The sequence below is a fragment of the Dioscorea cayenensis genome, chromosome 9 (assembly GCF_009730915.1).
Source record: "Dioscorea cayenensis subsp. rotundata cultivar TDr96_F1 chromosome 9, TDr96_F1_v2_PseudoChromosome.rev07_lg8_w22 25.fasta, whole genome shotgun sequence".
Classification (NCBI taxonomy): domain Eukaryota; kingdom Viridiplantae; phylum Streptophyta; class Magnoliopsida; order Dioscoreales; family Dioscoreaceae; genus Dioscorea; species Dioscorea cayenensis.
In genome coordinates, this window is record NC_052479.1 from 8329705 (window position 1) to 8346465 (window position 16761).

A 16761-nucleotide genomic window follows, 5' to 3' on the forward strand; every position below is an offset into this window, starting at 1 on the left:
ATTTCTACACGCCTGCAGATCCACTAGCGTGAAACCCATGTAGCCGCACTTCAAAAATCCAAAATACACTGCTTAATCATTTCTAACTTTCCAAGCATGCAACTCTAATTGTAGAAATGAAACAATATTATCAAGTTCTATCGGGACAAAATCAAGAATTGGCAAAGAGAAGTAGCGACATAGGGCTTACCAATGAGTTGAGTTATAAAACATGAATCGGCCAAAAACCAATGAAAATCCTTCCAAAATGGTGGTACTCTAGATCGGGAAGAGGGAGTGTGCTTTTAGATGAATTGAGGGCGTGGAAAATGAAGGGTATGATGAGACTTAAAAGAAACTTGCGCCTCTCGACGTTTCCTTTTTTGTCCCAAGACCGGGCGCAGGAAACTACTCACGCCCATGCGCCCAGGAGAGCTTTACAATAAAGCGTATACACGCCTGTAATTTCGGAAAAACACAATGTCTCCACCATCCGCACGCCATATGGAAATTATTCACGCCTCAGGCGCCTCGAATTGTGGGCGCCTGCACGCTCGCGGGCTCCTGGCTCCAACCGGTAGGAAAATTTTCTAGTGGCGTTTTCGCGACGCCCGCAGGACATTCCTGCATAGGTGTGTATCATTAATGAGTAGTTGGCTGCGGCGTATGGCCACTCGTATTCCTCTCGAATGAATGAGAGCTCTCGCGAGATCCATAAGGGCGCAGCAGTAGCTACCCACGCCCGCAGTGTTTGCTGGCAAGTTCGCCATCGTGGGCGAGTCCAAGCTCCCGTGCTCTTGGGAAAAATTGATAAGTCTCCGCAGAAACCACACGCCGTGTAAAATTACCCACGGGCATGCGGGTGTAATAAGGTCAGTCTGCTGTGGGTACGCCCATGCCCTTGTCCCTCCTCTAGATGAGCTCACAGCAGCAAACCACCTGCAGTGGAAATTCCAAACGCGCTTTGCTGCTCGGATGCCTTAAAAACTCAGCCTCGAGAAAATTCTCAACATGTAAACACACTCAAAACCTACCCCATTATGCAAAAATATACCGAGAAAACATGATGAACTAGCTCAAGACTACCAAAAACTTTCTAAACCATGAAAGAGCGACGACATCAAAAATCCACAAGAAAACACACACAAGAATGCATCAAAAATATATGACACCAACACTCAACACTTTATTCATGCAAACACTAAACTAGCAGTTTAAGAAAACAAGAACACTTGGGTTGTTTCCTGCATGAGTGCGATCCGCAAGTGCACGGAGTCGTCAGTAATACCTCTCGTGCGAGCACGAGAGGGTCGATTCCCCCGGCCCAAGGATCTACCCTTACTTCCTCTTCGCTTATTGTCTCAGCCGACGATTCGAAAAGGTTTCTCTAATCTATTAATTTAAATAAGATAACTACAAGTGGAGACTAAAAATACGGAGAGGGGTATAAAAATCGGGGAAAGGAACGGTCACGGATGCGGATTCCCTAGGGGCTACTAAAGTGCACAGGATGCTAAGAATGTCATGCAATTGAAGGTTTGGACCTAGAGATTTTCCTAGATTAGGTCAACCCGATGGTCACGGCCATTGACCCCTAATCCGTATAAGTATTGACACGTAATTTCTTCCGATCAAATCCTCATACGATTGCATTAACAAGTGGGGAAATCCCCTAATTAGAGCCGGAACACAACTTGGTCTAGCCCCTAATGGTGGAGGGTGCAGAATACCCGATGGTCACGGCGTATTCGTACATGAATCCCTTCCAAACTTGGTGTGTCTAGTACAAGGGCGATGGTCACGCTACCAAGTACAACCTAGCAGCTTGGTTTTACAGAGTTCTCATGTAAGCAACACATCAAATGCACCAAGAATGAATCTCAAAACACAACAATTGCAATAAACAAACTTAAATCATCCAAATACATAGTTCACCCCTAAGGTTCACCCGAGCATCCGGTGACCTTGGGGTCTACTCGTCCCATACAAACAAATCCAAGCAACAAATCCATGCAAACAACTACAAAATGGCATAATAAAAAAACTCCCTCAAACAATGGAAGAAGGAAGACAAGCCAAGCTAGGTGGAAAGGCTTCCACGGACGCCGCAATGGGGGCGGCTTCCCTCGCTCGCTCTACAAACTCCCAAAGAAGAGATCGATGAAGATCTAGCCAAATCCGAGCTTCTCCCTTAGATTTTCCCTTCTCCAAAACATGTAATCTTGCCTCTCAAAGACTGGTGAAAAATCGGCTTGAAGAACTCTCCCAAAAACTCCTCCCTCTGCCCTAGAAGAAATCAGCTTTCTTATATACCCCGTCAGTCCATGCGGGCTCCATGCGGGCGCATGGAGCCCGTGAAGCTCACAGCCAAATGCCCAAAAACCCGCCGGTGCTACAGTTGCTCGATCTACGAGTTTTTTTGCTACAGAATCGAGACTTGAGAATTCCCCAAGAAACCTCACGGGCATCCATGCGGGCGCATGGAGCCCGTGAAACTCCCGACCAAATGGTCGCAGAGAAGAACAATGACCTGCCATGATGCCGCTACAGGTCGCTACGTCGGGACCCCCAAAAAAATGCCGCTTTTTGATGTCGAATTCATCCGATTTGCATTTTTTTGAGCATTGTTTGACTCATTTAAGACCCTGCAACACTCGAAATAACCAATTTAGACATAAAACGGGCATCAATTCGCTAACATGTTCACAAATAATACACGATTAATACATATAAAATACATACATTTATGCGTTTATCAAATATCCCCATACCTAAGCGTTTGCTTGTCCCCAAGCAAACACACATGAAAGAATAAGGGCAAAATGATAAACGGCTAAATGTACGACCTCAAGCTCAAATAGTGAAGAACCCCACAGTCACAGATGAAATGAATTCAAGAAAAATGAGTTGTACAACAACCGACTCAAGAGAGATAGTCATGATTCCTTTAGAGTGCTTTCCCGTGAGTGTGTGTATGCTTCATCCCTCGCTCTCCCCTATTCACACCACGCTCAATGACTACCGGTGTTAGAAATGTTAAAGACACCCTCAATAGTAGGTCAAGAATCCTTCGGTCCACATTCAACACTTTAGTATCTAAGTGAATGCATGATTGAGTCCAGAGAACAAATACTTCTCTTTCTTTGTTTTTTTCATCATTTCTTTTTCATTTTCATTTTCGAGTCCGCTAACGTAGACTCGCACAAAATATTTTATAATCTTTCGAAGGATGCACATGCTCGATTAGGCACAAGAGCCACCCAACCTACTTGATTACAGTCTACATAGACGCATTCGTGCTAAATTAGCAGAGGAATACTGACATAGACTCATTTTTTTTTTTCTAAAGATAACAAATATATACATGTCTCCTGAGCACCTTCATGCAAAACTTCACTTAGGGATAAAGCAAAATGAACAAAAGGACCAAAAGCTCTTAAAAGACCATTGAGGGATGAATTTACCATTCTAACACTTTAAATCAAAGCGAAAGGGTTAGCAAGGTCAAACGAGGTAGAAACACCGTGTCAAAGTCGTGAAGAAAGCACTAGAAAGAAAAAAACACGACTTCCTTATAGCACAAATAACCTTACAACTCATTACTATCATTCATTCAAGCCGGAGGTTCCTAACAAATATATCATAGCTATCATCGGTGAAGTAAGCATGCAAATAACCCATCCCCACACCTAGAATCGTACATTGCCCCTCAATGTACACTAATCAGCAGTAACATGGTGGAGAATCCATAAAAATTAAAGTAAAAGCATGATAAAGAGACTCGCCCCAATTTGTTTGATGAAGAGTGTTCAGTGAAAGTGCAGTCAATGCTAGCAAAAGGGCAAAGGAGAAGAGGCAACAATCCGTGAGAAGTCCCGCAAAAAAATAAATAAGGCGATCATGACAATCAAGAGAAACAAGGGGAAGGAAAAACATGCATAATAGTCAAAGTAAAAGAAGACAAGTTTAGCCGGAAAGAACCCAAGCTAACAAAACAAGTTCAACCAACAAGCAACAAAATAAAACAAAATACAAAACAAAAGCTCAAGTCCAGAAAAAGTCATGCTCCTATGCGGGGTGGTGCTCGTCAAGAGATGCAGCTGGTGCTAAGGATGTGGTGGCCCCAGAGGTGGTGCCAGAGGATGAAGAAGACGCACGCACGAAAGAAAGGACTTCGCGCATGTCCCTTGCCAACCTGCTCGCTGTCTCAAGTAGTCTCTTGATGTCCTTGGCGAAGGGAATGAAGCTCGCCCTGAATCTCCTGGAGGCGAAGCTCAACCGAGGGTGGCGCGCCTCAGCTCGAATCGGACCGTGGTGGAGAAGTGGTGATGCGCTCCCCTGTGGGTGAGTATCGAATAAGGGCATAGGTGTCACCGCGTTTCTCCACCACTCCCATGGAAAACAAAGTAGCCATCCCCAAGGGTGAAAAATCCACCAACAACGCGTAAGTCCCGGTGTGTCCGATCAAACCCATACCTCGAATCAAACGCGTGATGTATGGCCCAAGAAAAAATAGATCCAAGGCGTGTATAAGTACTCGATGGACGAACAACTCGGCAAAGAGATGACCAAGGTGGATCGGGTAGTGCTCAATGATGCTATAAAGCATGAGTAAGTCGAGCGCAGTGATTACCCCTGCTATCACCCCGCCACCAATACCTCGACTCAACAAAGGCGTGAACATAACGATGCGCGGGATTGTGAAGACGGGATGCTTTCCGTGACTCATTCGTGCGCCGACCAGAGATAATGTTCCAGAACCGTGTGTGTGTCATGGTGGCCGGAAAGTCAGTCGGAAGACTTTGACATGCTGGTGTGTTCACAAATCCCACATCATACAAGCCCAAGAAACAACCCAATTGATCGTCAAGAATGGCGTGCATTGTTCCAAAAGCTTGGAAGGTTATCCCAGATGGTCTCGCTAATTCAATTGTGCTTAGAACCTCCAAGGTGAGCTCACGGTAGGCCGGATCATTAATTGAGAAAATTCTGTCCCAAACCATCATGATTGATCAACTCCGCCACGGTCTCGGCCAAACCTAGAGCTTCGAGGTCATTGTGGTCAATTGTACGGATGATACCAAAGGGCCTGGACTTCAAGAGATTATAACGCGCCCTATGTTGTGGTAAGGCAAAAGGATGGCACTCCACTTGATGCCGCATCGTGTCGTGACCGCTTTTGATAAAACTCGCTTGATCGGCATACCCTATACCACAAAAAAACAAGTGATCAAACCGAAATTTTTTTATGAATACAATCATAGGAGGTAACTAGAATATCATGGAGTCAAAGAAAAAAATTGAAAAACACAACAATTTTTAATGTGAAGAATGAAAAATTTCAGCCATTGCTACAGTAACTCACGAAAAAAATTTTTGCAAGAGTTTCTCCCTACACATCAAGCTTCCCAAAAATTTACAAATGAAGGAAAAACTCAAAGAATTGGGCAACCACCACATCATGACAACCAAATATATCATTCAAGCATCAAAAATAGAATGAAAACACAATGAAACCCAAGTTTGTAGCAAAACCTAGAATTAGAGCTTGGAGGCTTGAGGTGATGAGATCCGGCGAAAAGGTTGATAAAACTTCGATTAAAACCCAAGAGCAAGTTTGCAAGATGGAGGAGAGGTGATTAGAGAAGAAAAAACTAGAAAAAATGGTGGAGAAATGAGGTAGAGTGAAGGAGAGATGAGAGGAAAAACAAGAGGAGAAGAAGGAGAAGAGAGGAAGGGAGACAAAGCTCCCTTTAATGGGCCGCCCAGCCCATGCGGGAGATCCATGCGGGCGCATGGCGCCTGCATGGGCTGGGAAAAACCCAGCCTGGGGTCTCACGGGCGCCCATGCGGGCGCATGGCGCCCGTGGAGCCCCCCAGCCCTGCCAGCGCCAGTGAGGCCGAGAGCCTCACGGGCGCCCATGCGGGCGCATGGCGCCTGTGGAGCCTCTCAGCCCACGCGCACAAGCACCCCCGCGAGGGGTTCCATGCGGCCGCAAGGAGGGCCACAAGGCCCCGGAACATGCCACAAGCGTCCATACGGGCCGTATACAGCCCGTATGGACCTGGAAAATTGAAAAATTGGCATGGTTCCTCTTGCAAACTCAATAAAATACGAATTACAACCTCATGAACGCCGAAATAACGATGAAAAACAACTAAATGATACTAATTCAAGTCCAGAGCTACACAAGAAAGCCTAAGCATGAGTTGAGCACGACAACAAAAATATGAGAACTTCACGAGCATATGCATTCAACCACAACTAAGAAACTAAAAGAAATACGAAAAATTTAAAGACGACTTTAATTTAAAAACTTGGGTTGCCTCCCAAGAAGCGCTTTTGTTTAACGTCATTAGCTCGACGCACCTTCATACTTACCTCGTGGTGGATCAAATGATGGGGACTTACCTCCAAGTCCAGGAGAAGTGTTCCAAGATAGGTATGGCTTCAATCGGTGACCGTTAACCTTAAATGTGCCTTTCTCCGGATGAGTTATCTCGATGGCGCCATGGGGAAAGACTTGAGAAACTGTGAAGGGCCCGTGCCACCTAGATTTTAACTTCCCCGGGAAGAGTCGTAACCTTGAATTGAAGAGGAGAACTTGGTCCCCTTCCTTGAAGTGCTTACCTTGTTTGATGTGTCGGTCATGATACTCCTTAATCCTTTTCTTGTACAACAAGGAATTGTCATATGCCATAGTGCGCCATTCATCCAACTCGCTTAGTTGGAACTTCCTCTTATGGCCGATTAGATGAGGGTCAAAATTTATTTGTTTAATAGCCCAGTACGCTTTATGTTCCAATTCAACGGGTAAATGGCAAGCTTTCCCGTGAGACCACTCTATAAGGGGTTGCTCCAAGGGGTGTCTTATACGTCGTCCGATATGCCCAAAGGGCATCATCCAAATGATCTCGTCTAATCCTTCCCTCGTGTCGACTCACGATTTCTCCAAAATTCGCTTTCAATTCGCGGTTAGAGACTTCAACTTGCCCACTAGTTTGAGGGTGATATGGAGTTGCAACCCTGTGTGATACTCCATATCGCTTCAAGGTGTTTGCAAATTGCGAATTACAAAAATGAGTCCCCCGATCGCTGATGATCGTTCTCGGTGTACCAAACCTGGAGAATAGCTTTTTCAAAAATTTTACTACCACTCGTGCATCACTTGTGGGGAACGCCTGTGCTTCCACCCATTTAGAGACATAATCCACAGCAACCAAAATGAACTGATTACCACGGGAACTAGGGAAAGGTCCCATGAAATCAATTCCCCACACATCAAATACTTCACAAGCTTGGGTCCAGGATTGCGGCATCTCATCTCTCCTTGAAATATTCCCAGTCCGTTGGCACCTATCGCAGCGTTGAACAAACTTCTGTGCGTCTTGAAAAATGGAAGGCCAATAAAATCCCGCATCTAGAATTTTTCCTGGTTGTCCGGTTGTAATCGTAATGTCCCCCAGCTGGGACCCGGCATGACAATGCTCCAAGATAGAATACCCTTCCCGAATGAGATACGCACCTCCTCACCACCGATCGACAGAAGTTCTAAAACAAATAAGGATCTTCCCAAAAAGTAGTATTTCGGATCGTAGTAGAACTTTTTTTCTTTTGTTGATAAGTTAGCCCAACTGGACGCGTCCCGGCAGCAAGATAGTTTGCATAATCAGCGAACCACGGAGTTTCTTCTTCTTGCAGTACCCGGATACTAAACAACTGCTCATCGTGAAAAACCATCATTTATCTCCATCCTTTCGCTGGTGCTCTCCGATGGGGTCACAAGACGAGATAAGTGGTCGGCAGCTAGGGTTTTTCGCCCCCGCTTATCCTTTATCTCTAAATCGAATTCTCAAGCAAGAGTACCCACCGGATCAGACGAGGTTTTGCATCCTGCTTACTCAACAAATATTTCAGAGCGGAATGATCGGTGAATACTATCACCTTCGATAGCACCAAATATGAACGAAACTTGTCAAATGCAAAAACCACAGAAGCATTTCTTTTCTCGATGGTAGTGTAATTTTTCCCGAGCACCATTCAATGTCTTGCTTTGCGTAGTATATAGGGTGAAAAATGACCCCCTCGGCGCCGCCCAAGAACTCGCCCCTCATCGCAAGTCGCTAGCATCGCATATGAGTTCAAAAGGTAAATTCCAATCAGGGGACACGATGATCGGGGCCTCAACAAGTTTTTTCTTGAGGGTAAGGAAAGCGCCATACACTCATCATCGAACTCAAAGGCCGCGTCCCTTCTCAAGGAGCTTTGTAAGTGGTCCGGCAATTAAGGAAAAAAATCCTTGACGAATCTTCTCAGAAAACCCCGCATGGCCCAAAAAAACTCGAATGGCCTTCACCGAGTTGGGGAGGCAAACTGTTCGATAGTGGAGACCTTCGCCTTATCCACCTCAATTCCTTGTTGTGATATCTTATGACCCAGCACAATGCCTTCCTTGACCATGAAATGACACTTTTCCCAGCTGAGAACCAAGTTAGTTTCCTCACATCTGGCTAAGACCCGCTCTAGATTTTTGAGGCATTGGTCGAAAGAATTACCAAAAACCGAGAAATCATCCATGAAGACCTCCATGATATCTTCCACCAAATCGTCAAATATAGCTATCATGCATCGCTGGAAAGTGGCTGGTGCGTTGCATAATCCAAAGGGCATACGGCGATAAGCGAAAGTACCATAAGGGCATGTAAAAGTTGTCTTCTCCTGGTCTTCTGGGGCAATGGGAATTTGAAAATATCCGGAGAGGCCATCCAAGAAACAGTAATATGAGTGCCCTGCTAGTCGTTCGAGCATTTGGTCGATGAAAGGTAGAGGGAAGTGATCTTTTCTAGTAGCATCATTGAGTTTTCTGTAGTCGATGCATACGCGCCAACCTGTGACTGTTCTAGTGGGGACTAATTCATTCTTTTCATTAGTGACAACTGTCATTCCCCCTTTCTTTGGCACTACCTGTACAGGGCTTACCCACTCACTGTCAGAGATAGGGTAAATGATGCCTGCATCAAGAAGTTTGATCACCTCACTGCGCACTACTTCTTTCATATTAGGATTAAGCCTTCTCTGGGGTATAGCCGTTGGCCTATGAGTATCATCCATAAGAATCTTATGTGTACAGAAAGAAGGGCTAATTCCCTTAATGTCTGAGATCTTCCACGCAATTGCTTTTTTATACTTCTTTAGTACACTCAGAAGGTCGGATTTTTGCTTAGGGGTCAGGTCGGAGGCGATGATAATTGGAAGCTTTGACCCTTCGGCGAGAAATGCATACTCCAGGTGTTTGGGTAGCGGCTTCAGTTCTAGTTCCGGCGGTTCCTCGATTGATGATTTTAGTCTCCCAAACTTCCCAAGATCAATATCCTCGAATCCTCTACTCTCGTCTTCCGTGGAGCTGCTACTATCCACGCACTCTTCCATAGCATGAATCTCACATTCGGATGATCCTGAGCTACTTCCCGATGAAAAATCAATTTCCTCATCAATTTGATGAACTGGTATGCCAAAGGCATCAGAATTGTTCCTCACTTTCTCATGAATAGGGATGGGGGAAAGATTAGGCGGAATAAGCTCAGCTACTGGCAACACACTATCGGATTCCAGATAATGCGTGAATAGGTCTTGCACATCATGCTCTCCCAGTGGTACAGCTCCGGTCACATTGTAACGTTCAGTCCGTCTCCAAATGTCAAAAATGTGTGAACTCATCATTCCTTCTAGTTCAAATTCCGTTAGAGATTCAAGTGGCAAATCCGAACATGGGATTTGCAAATAGGAGGCACCACTCCAACCGCTAGCTGCATCCATTAATGATAGTAGATAATGAATAACTAGGAGGTATCAGACAAAGAGAAATATTTAAAGTGGAGAGTAATTTTAAATGAATGGAGATATATGTACAAAAAGAAGCAGATGAACAAAATAAAAGAAAAAAAATGGCTAAATCAATAAACTCTAAGTTTTCCGAGTATTCCTTGTGGGTCCCCGGCAACGGCGCCAAAAACTTGATGAGTGCGATCCGCAAGTGCACGGAGTCGTCAAGTAATACCTCTCGTGCGAGCACGAGAGGGTCGTATTCCCTGGGCCCAAGGATCTACCCTTACTTCCTCTTCGCTTATTGTCTAGCCGACAGATTCGAAAGGTTTCTCTAATCTATTAATTTAAATAAGATAACTACAAGTGGAGACTAAAATACGGAGAGGGGTATAAAATCAGGGGAAAGGAACGGTCACGGATGCGGATTCCCTAGGGGCTACTAAAGTGCACAGGATGCTAAGAATGTCATGCAATTGAAGGTTTGGACCTAGAGATTTCCTAGATTAGGTCAACCCGATGGTCACGGCCATTGACCCCTAATCCGGTATAAGTATTGACACAGAATTTCTTCCGATCAAATCCTCATACGATTGCATTAACAAGTGGGGAAATCCCTAATTAGAGCCGGAACACAACTTGGTCTAGCCCCTAATGGTGGAGGGGGCATGAATCACCCGATGGTCACGGCGTATTCGTACATGAATCCCTTCCAAACTTGGTGTGTCTAGTACAAGGGCGATGGTCACGCTACCAAGTACAACCCTAGCAGCTTGGTTTTACGTAGTTCTCATGTAAGCAACACATCAAATGCACCAAGAATGAATCTCAAAACACAACAATTGCAATAAACAAACTTAAATCATCCAAATACACAAGTTCACCCCAAGGTTCACCCGGCATCCGGTGACCTTGGGGTCTACTCGTCCATACAAACAAATCCAAGCAACAAATCCATGCAAACAACTACAAATGGCATAATAAAAACTCCCTCAAACAATGGAAGAAGGAAGACAAGCCAAGCTAGGTGGAAAGGCTTTCCACGGACGCCCGCAATGGGGGCGGCTTCCCTCGTCGCTCTACAAACTCCCCAAAGAAGAGATCGATGAAGATCTAGCCAAATCCGAGCTTCTCCCTTAGATTTCCCTTCTCCAAAAACATGTAATCTTGCCTCTCAAAGACCGGTGAAAAATCGGCTTGAAGAACTCCTCCCAAAAACTCCTCTCCTTGCCCTAGAAGAAATCAGCTTCTTATATACCCCGTCGGGTCCATGCGGGCTCCATGCGGGCGCATGGAGCCCGTGAAGCTCACAGCCAAATGCCCAAAAAACCCTGCCGGTGCTACAGTGCTTTTCACTACGATGTTTTTTTGCTACATGTAATCGAGACTTGAGAATTCCCGAAGAAACCTCACGGGCATCCATGCGGGCGCATGGAGCCCGTGAAACTCCCAGCCAAATGGCCGCAGCAAGAACAATGACCTGCTACCGTGTCGCTACAGTGCTGCTACAGTACCGGGACCCCCAAAAATGCCGTTTTTGATGTCGAATTCATCCGATTTGCATTTTTGAGCATTGTTTGACTCATTTAAGACCTGCAACACTCGAAATAACCAATTTAGACATAAAAGCGGGCATCAATTCGTTAACATGTTCACAAATAATACACGATTAATACATATAAAATACATACATTTAGGCGTTTATCAGATTCCCTTGAGGTCTCATTCCATTACCTACAAAGTCAACGTTCTCAATTGAAGAAACATCACCAATGACGATTGGACAATCGGAGGGAGCATGTCCTCCACCACAACTGGTGCAATTGGTCACGGTCAGCAACTCTATTCGAGCTATAAGATCTAGCTTCTTACTCAAACTCTCCACTTGGGCCGCCAATGAAGTTACTTGCATCAATTTCATGGAGACCGCCACCTTTTTTTCTTCTCCCTAGCGTTCCACTGGTAGCTATTTAACCCCATTTCCTCAATCAATTGACCCAGACCTCATCGGGGGTCTTGCCGCCTAAGGTACCTCCCTCGCCCCCAGCATCCAAGAGTTGCCTTGTACTCTGGTTCAAACCATTATAGAAGGTTTGAACAATCATCCACTCCGGGAATCCGTGTTGTGGACACTTGCACAGGAGTTCCTTGAACCTTTCCCATTTCTCAAATAGAGACTCTAATTCCAACTGCACAAAGGATGAGATCTCATTCCTAAGCTTTGCTAATTTTCCGGTAGGGAAATAACGGGCTAGAAAAGCTTCTACCATCTCCTCCCATGTAGTGATTGATGTTCTAGGTAATGAGTGTAGCCACTGCTTTGCTTTCCCCTTTAAGAAAAATGGGAAGGCTCTCAACTTGATGGCATCATCCGTCACACCATTTATCTTAAGCATGTCGCACACATCGAGGAAGCTCTCTATGTGACTGTTTGGATCCTCATCGTCTAAACCGTTGAATTGTGCGGACTGCTGCAGCATATGGATGAATGCCGGCTTTAGCTCGAAGTTTTGAGCTGTAATTGGGGGACGCACAATACTCGATTGTGTCCCCTAACACTCGAAAGGTCCGTATAATTGGATAATGTTCGTTGTTGCTCATTTTGTTCCCGCCATGTTTTCGGATCCTTCTACTTCCAAATCACTTTGGATTATCTCTGTTCTTGCACAGGTTCTTTCCCTTTTCTTCTAAGTGTATGTTCAAGTTCAGGGTCTCCTTCAATCAATATTGATGGATTCCCTCGGGTCATAACCTGGAGCTGCACCAAAAATAAAGAAAAAGAAAATCTGAACGATGATAGAATAAGAAGATATGAATTAGAATGTGTGGTGAAATAGCTAAGAAAACAAAGTGCAAAGTATCTCTAAATGCCTAGCTCCCTGGCAACGGCCCCAAAAACTTGACAAGGTCCCCTTGCGTATATCCCGCAAGTGCACGGGTTTGTCGAAGTAATAATCCCGGGTGAGCGGGGTCTAATCCACAGGGAGTAGGGAGTAAAGACACTTAATTTGATTCTTAGCTATGTGGAGTATGAACAATGATAAGTGTGATAATGATTCAATTCTCAACAATTAAAAGCAACAAGTAAGAGAGAAAAAGTAAGGATGAGGTAAGGCAATCGATAAAGATGGGGTACTCGGATGATGCTTCACCTAGGAAAAATGCTTCAAGTGGAAGAACTCTCTATTATGCTTCCTAATCAATGCAATGGTGAGTCGTGGAAATCCTTGCATACATAGTCCCAAATCTAAGGTCAACTATGCCTAACTCTATTCATGTCCCGGAGGAGAGATTAAATAACCTCTCAACCTCGCACTCGAATAAAGTTACAATGTGCTCTAGGGATTCCAAGTGATAAATCGCTTCCTAATTATAGACCTAACCCTTTGGTCCAGGCGGAAGGTCCCTAGCCACAATTAAGCCCTAGATACTAAGATCCCCTCAACGCTTCACTCCTTTGCACACGAAACTAGGCCCCAGCGGAGGTTCATCCCTTAGAGCATTCACTCTATTATGGCCACAAAGAACTCAAGGAATAGAGGTAGAATCTATCACGTCGGAGGGGAAAGGGGACGCTTCTGTACCTCTCGACTCACCCTCTCAACCCTCTCCAACCAAACTTTGTCTAACGCTCGTGGTGCGTCACTCACTCACAAGAGTACCAACAAGAACTCTCAACCCTAGTGTCACTCTAGGGGAAATGTTCATACAATCAAGCATTCAAGGTTGGAACTCACAATAAATATTAATTTATTGAAAGCATAATAAAGAAGTTCAAAGAAATGAATACATCCTAGGGTTCACAACCACCCAAGTACCCACTAGGCGTTTAGCTCTCCATGGAGCTAAGTACAATCAAAGAAATTGAAAGTAAAAGCAACGAATCCATAAAGAAACCACCTCGATGGTCGTGTCGATGGGCTTGCGGAGAGTCCTCTACTCGTCGTCCAAGGATTCCCTCGTCCGGTATAGGATACGCCTCGACGGAAGCTCCCCTACCAACCTTCTTCTTCAGGAATGATGATGTCGGAGCCGTAGAACCTCTCCAAAACCTTGGCCAATACCCCTCAAAACCCTAGCCGAAGCCCTCTCTCAAGTTGGGGAAAAGATGGAGAAAAGAATACAAAAATCGTGGCTGAATCGGCTTTAAATAGGGCTGGAATCGGGCGACTACACGGGCGTGGATGCTCCACGCCCCCGTGCGGAATTTCCATACGGGCGTGGGTAATTTCCACATGCCCGTGTGGATTCTCTGTTTCTCTGATTTCTCGGCCGGCTGTGAACAGTGCTGCTACAGTAATTGCTACATTGTTGCTGCAGTGATCTGCTACAGTTCGACATGAATAACTTCCCAATTCCATACTTTCATCGGGGTAACGCAAACGGGCACACGTTCACATCTTGAATCACTTGCTTCTTAAATGATATACATGTTGGTGGAGCTCTTGTTCTTATATGCATAGGTCAGAATGCTCGAGTGTGACTGGCTTTGTGCCCATCCAAATGGATGTGCTCACTCGAATGCGAGGAGGTTGGCACACACTCTAGCATCTCACACCTATCCTATGTCTTCGCGTTTGAACTTTAGCAAGACCTCCTCCCAAATAAGTGCATTATGATCCACATTGGCCTATTTCCTTCATACTCGGCCTCACAGGCCTACCTGTGTAAAAGTAACATAAAAATACACATATTAATGTAAAAACCTGAGAAAAGTAATGCTCAACATAAGGAATGAACGCTTCGCATTCATATCGCACAAGCACTTATCACTTGCTCTAGCTCAATTTGAATACCTCTATATGCTGTAATCAGAAGGTACTCTTGAGTCATGCTACGACCGTCGATCATTCCTGTGACCACACGCCGTACCAACAGAAAACTATCAATCTATCGGTATGGTTTATTATTCACCTGTTACGATCTCGCTTGTCAGATTGTTCCCCCCCTCCACTGATCAATAGCTGTGAGTTGATTGACCAAGACCTTCCTTTACGACGATGAAATTTCTTCCACCGGCAAGAGAACCTCTGTTTGTCTCCTTCGACTTTAATGAAAAGCCTAGTCTTCAAAATTTCTTAGTATCGGTGCTTTTAACAATGAATACCCCATCCTATTCCTTTTGCTTATTCCACCCTTGCCCATTAATGGCTTAAGCTGCTGTTACCATTTCCGCAACTTAACTAATACTTAGTTGTTTCCATTTCCTCATCTAGTGATAGATCCTCATCTTCTTCTGGCTCAAACCCCTTTTTCATATCTAGGGCACGTACCTTCAACTATCAACCAGATGAGATAGTCCTTTGAAAGATCAGAGTTAGTCTCTTCTTTTAGGTCATTTTGCAGTTCCCCAACCAGCTTTCCCCCCGAGAAAGCCTTCCTGAGATGAAAAGAAAATGAAGGCTGATCTCTGGGATCAGTGAGAGTTTGAAACTAGCAAACAAAGGCATCAATGCTGTAGTGCTAACACATGTCCTTACGTTTTGAAGCAGGCTTTGACAGCTCCGAGCGGAGCATCAAAAAGCGAAGCAAGCCGCGCTAGCGCGCTATTCTTCCTTTATGAGCGAGACTCTATCCGGATCTATAGATAGATCTACTGATCTAAAGAACTCCGCGAGCGAACTGAGCGAGCCATGAGCCGCCTATCGGTAAGGCTTGGAAAAGCCTTACTTAACTTAAGGCTCCTTTACTTCACTGAACTGATTCACGCAGAGCCAAACCTACTGAGTTAGCTAATTTTTCCTTTACGAGATCTCAGCTCTTCGGAATTCTGGGAGAAAGACCCGCATCCTCTTTGTTGGCGCCGTGCCCGAGGGTAATGGGACTAATTCCTGAAAAAGCGTTTCGTTCAGGCCGACAGGAGGGACCCTGATCTCTCAATAGAGGGAGGAAATAACGGGCTTTGCTCCCTTTTTAAAAATAAAGAAAGAAGGATCAAAGTTTAGACCGCTCACAGTAGTTCTACCATAGATAAGATCATGAAAGAAGTGATCAGAAGGGTAGAGGCTGCCACTCGGCCCTAAGATGGATCAAAGAAGAGTGGGAAACCTCTCGCTGGTTTTTGGAATTCGACATCCGAAAGTGTTTTCACACAATCGACCGATATCGATTCATCCCAATCTTTAAGGAAGAGATTGACGATCCCAAGTTCTTTTACTCCACTAAGAAACTGTTTTCCGCCGAACAACTCGGAAGAGGTGAGAGGGGCCCTTACTCTATCCAACACAGTGTACTACTATCGGCCCTACCAGGCAACATCTACCTACACAAGCTCGATCAGGAGATAGGGAGCATCCGATAGAAGCACGAATTTCCTCTTGTTCTGAGAATCAGATCGGTTCTATTAAGGACAGGTCGTCGTATTGATGACCAAGAAAACTCTGGCGAAGAAGCAAGCTTCAACGCTCCCCAAGACAACTGAACCATCATTGTGCGGGAGGGTAAAGAGCATCCAATGCAAAGCGACCTTTCATTCCCTTGTTTCGTCGTGGCACACCCCCCCCACAAGCACCACCGTGAAGGGGACCAAAAAGGCCTTTGGTTTTCCCCTTCAGCTGCCCTTGCCGCTTTCCTTAACAAGCCCTCGAGCCTCCTTTGCACCGCCTTGCTCATACAAGCCACGGGTTGACCCGAAGACCGAATTCTATGGTAGAGAAGGCTTTAATAAGAAATTGGCCATGAGAAACCTTATTAAATATTGCAAAAGAAGGAGCCCGCAGATAGAGCTGGGTAGGGAGGTGATACTAGTTATCAGGTTAGAGAGACGCCTGGCCCGTAAGCTGGCCCCCTTAAAAACCCATGACTTATTAATACGGATTTGTTAATTGCGATATATCGACGACTTACTACTGGGAATCGTGGGTGCCGTAGAGCTTCTCTTAGAAATACAAAAAATGTATCACCCACTTTCTACAATCCGGCCTGAACCTTTGGGTAGGCTCTGCAGAATCAACAACCAT

General features: G+C 45.1%; 1 non-coding gene and 1 pseudogene across 1 annotated transcript; both read left to right on the forward strand.

Annotated features, from left to right (window-relative positions):
* The first annotated feature begins 11917 nt into the window (after positions 1–11917).
* LOC120269568 lies at positions 11918–12024 on the forward strand. Its single transcript, XR_005539217.1, has one exon. It is a non-coding gene; the product is annotated as a small nucleolar RNA R71 (small nucleolar RNA).
* A 3411-nt stretch (positions 12025–15435) lies between these two features.
* LOC120268449 lies at positions 15436–16753 on the forward strand (annotated as a pseudogene).
* The last annotated feature ends 8 nt before the right edge of the window (positions 16754–16761 follow it).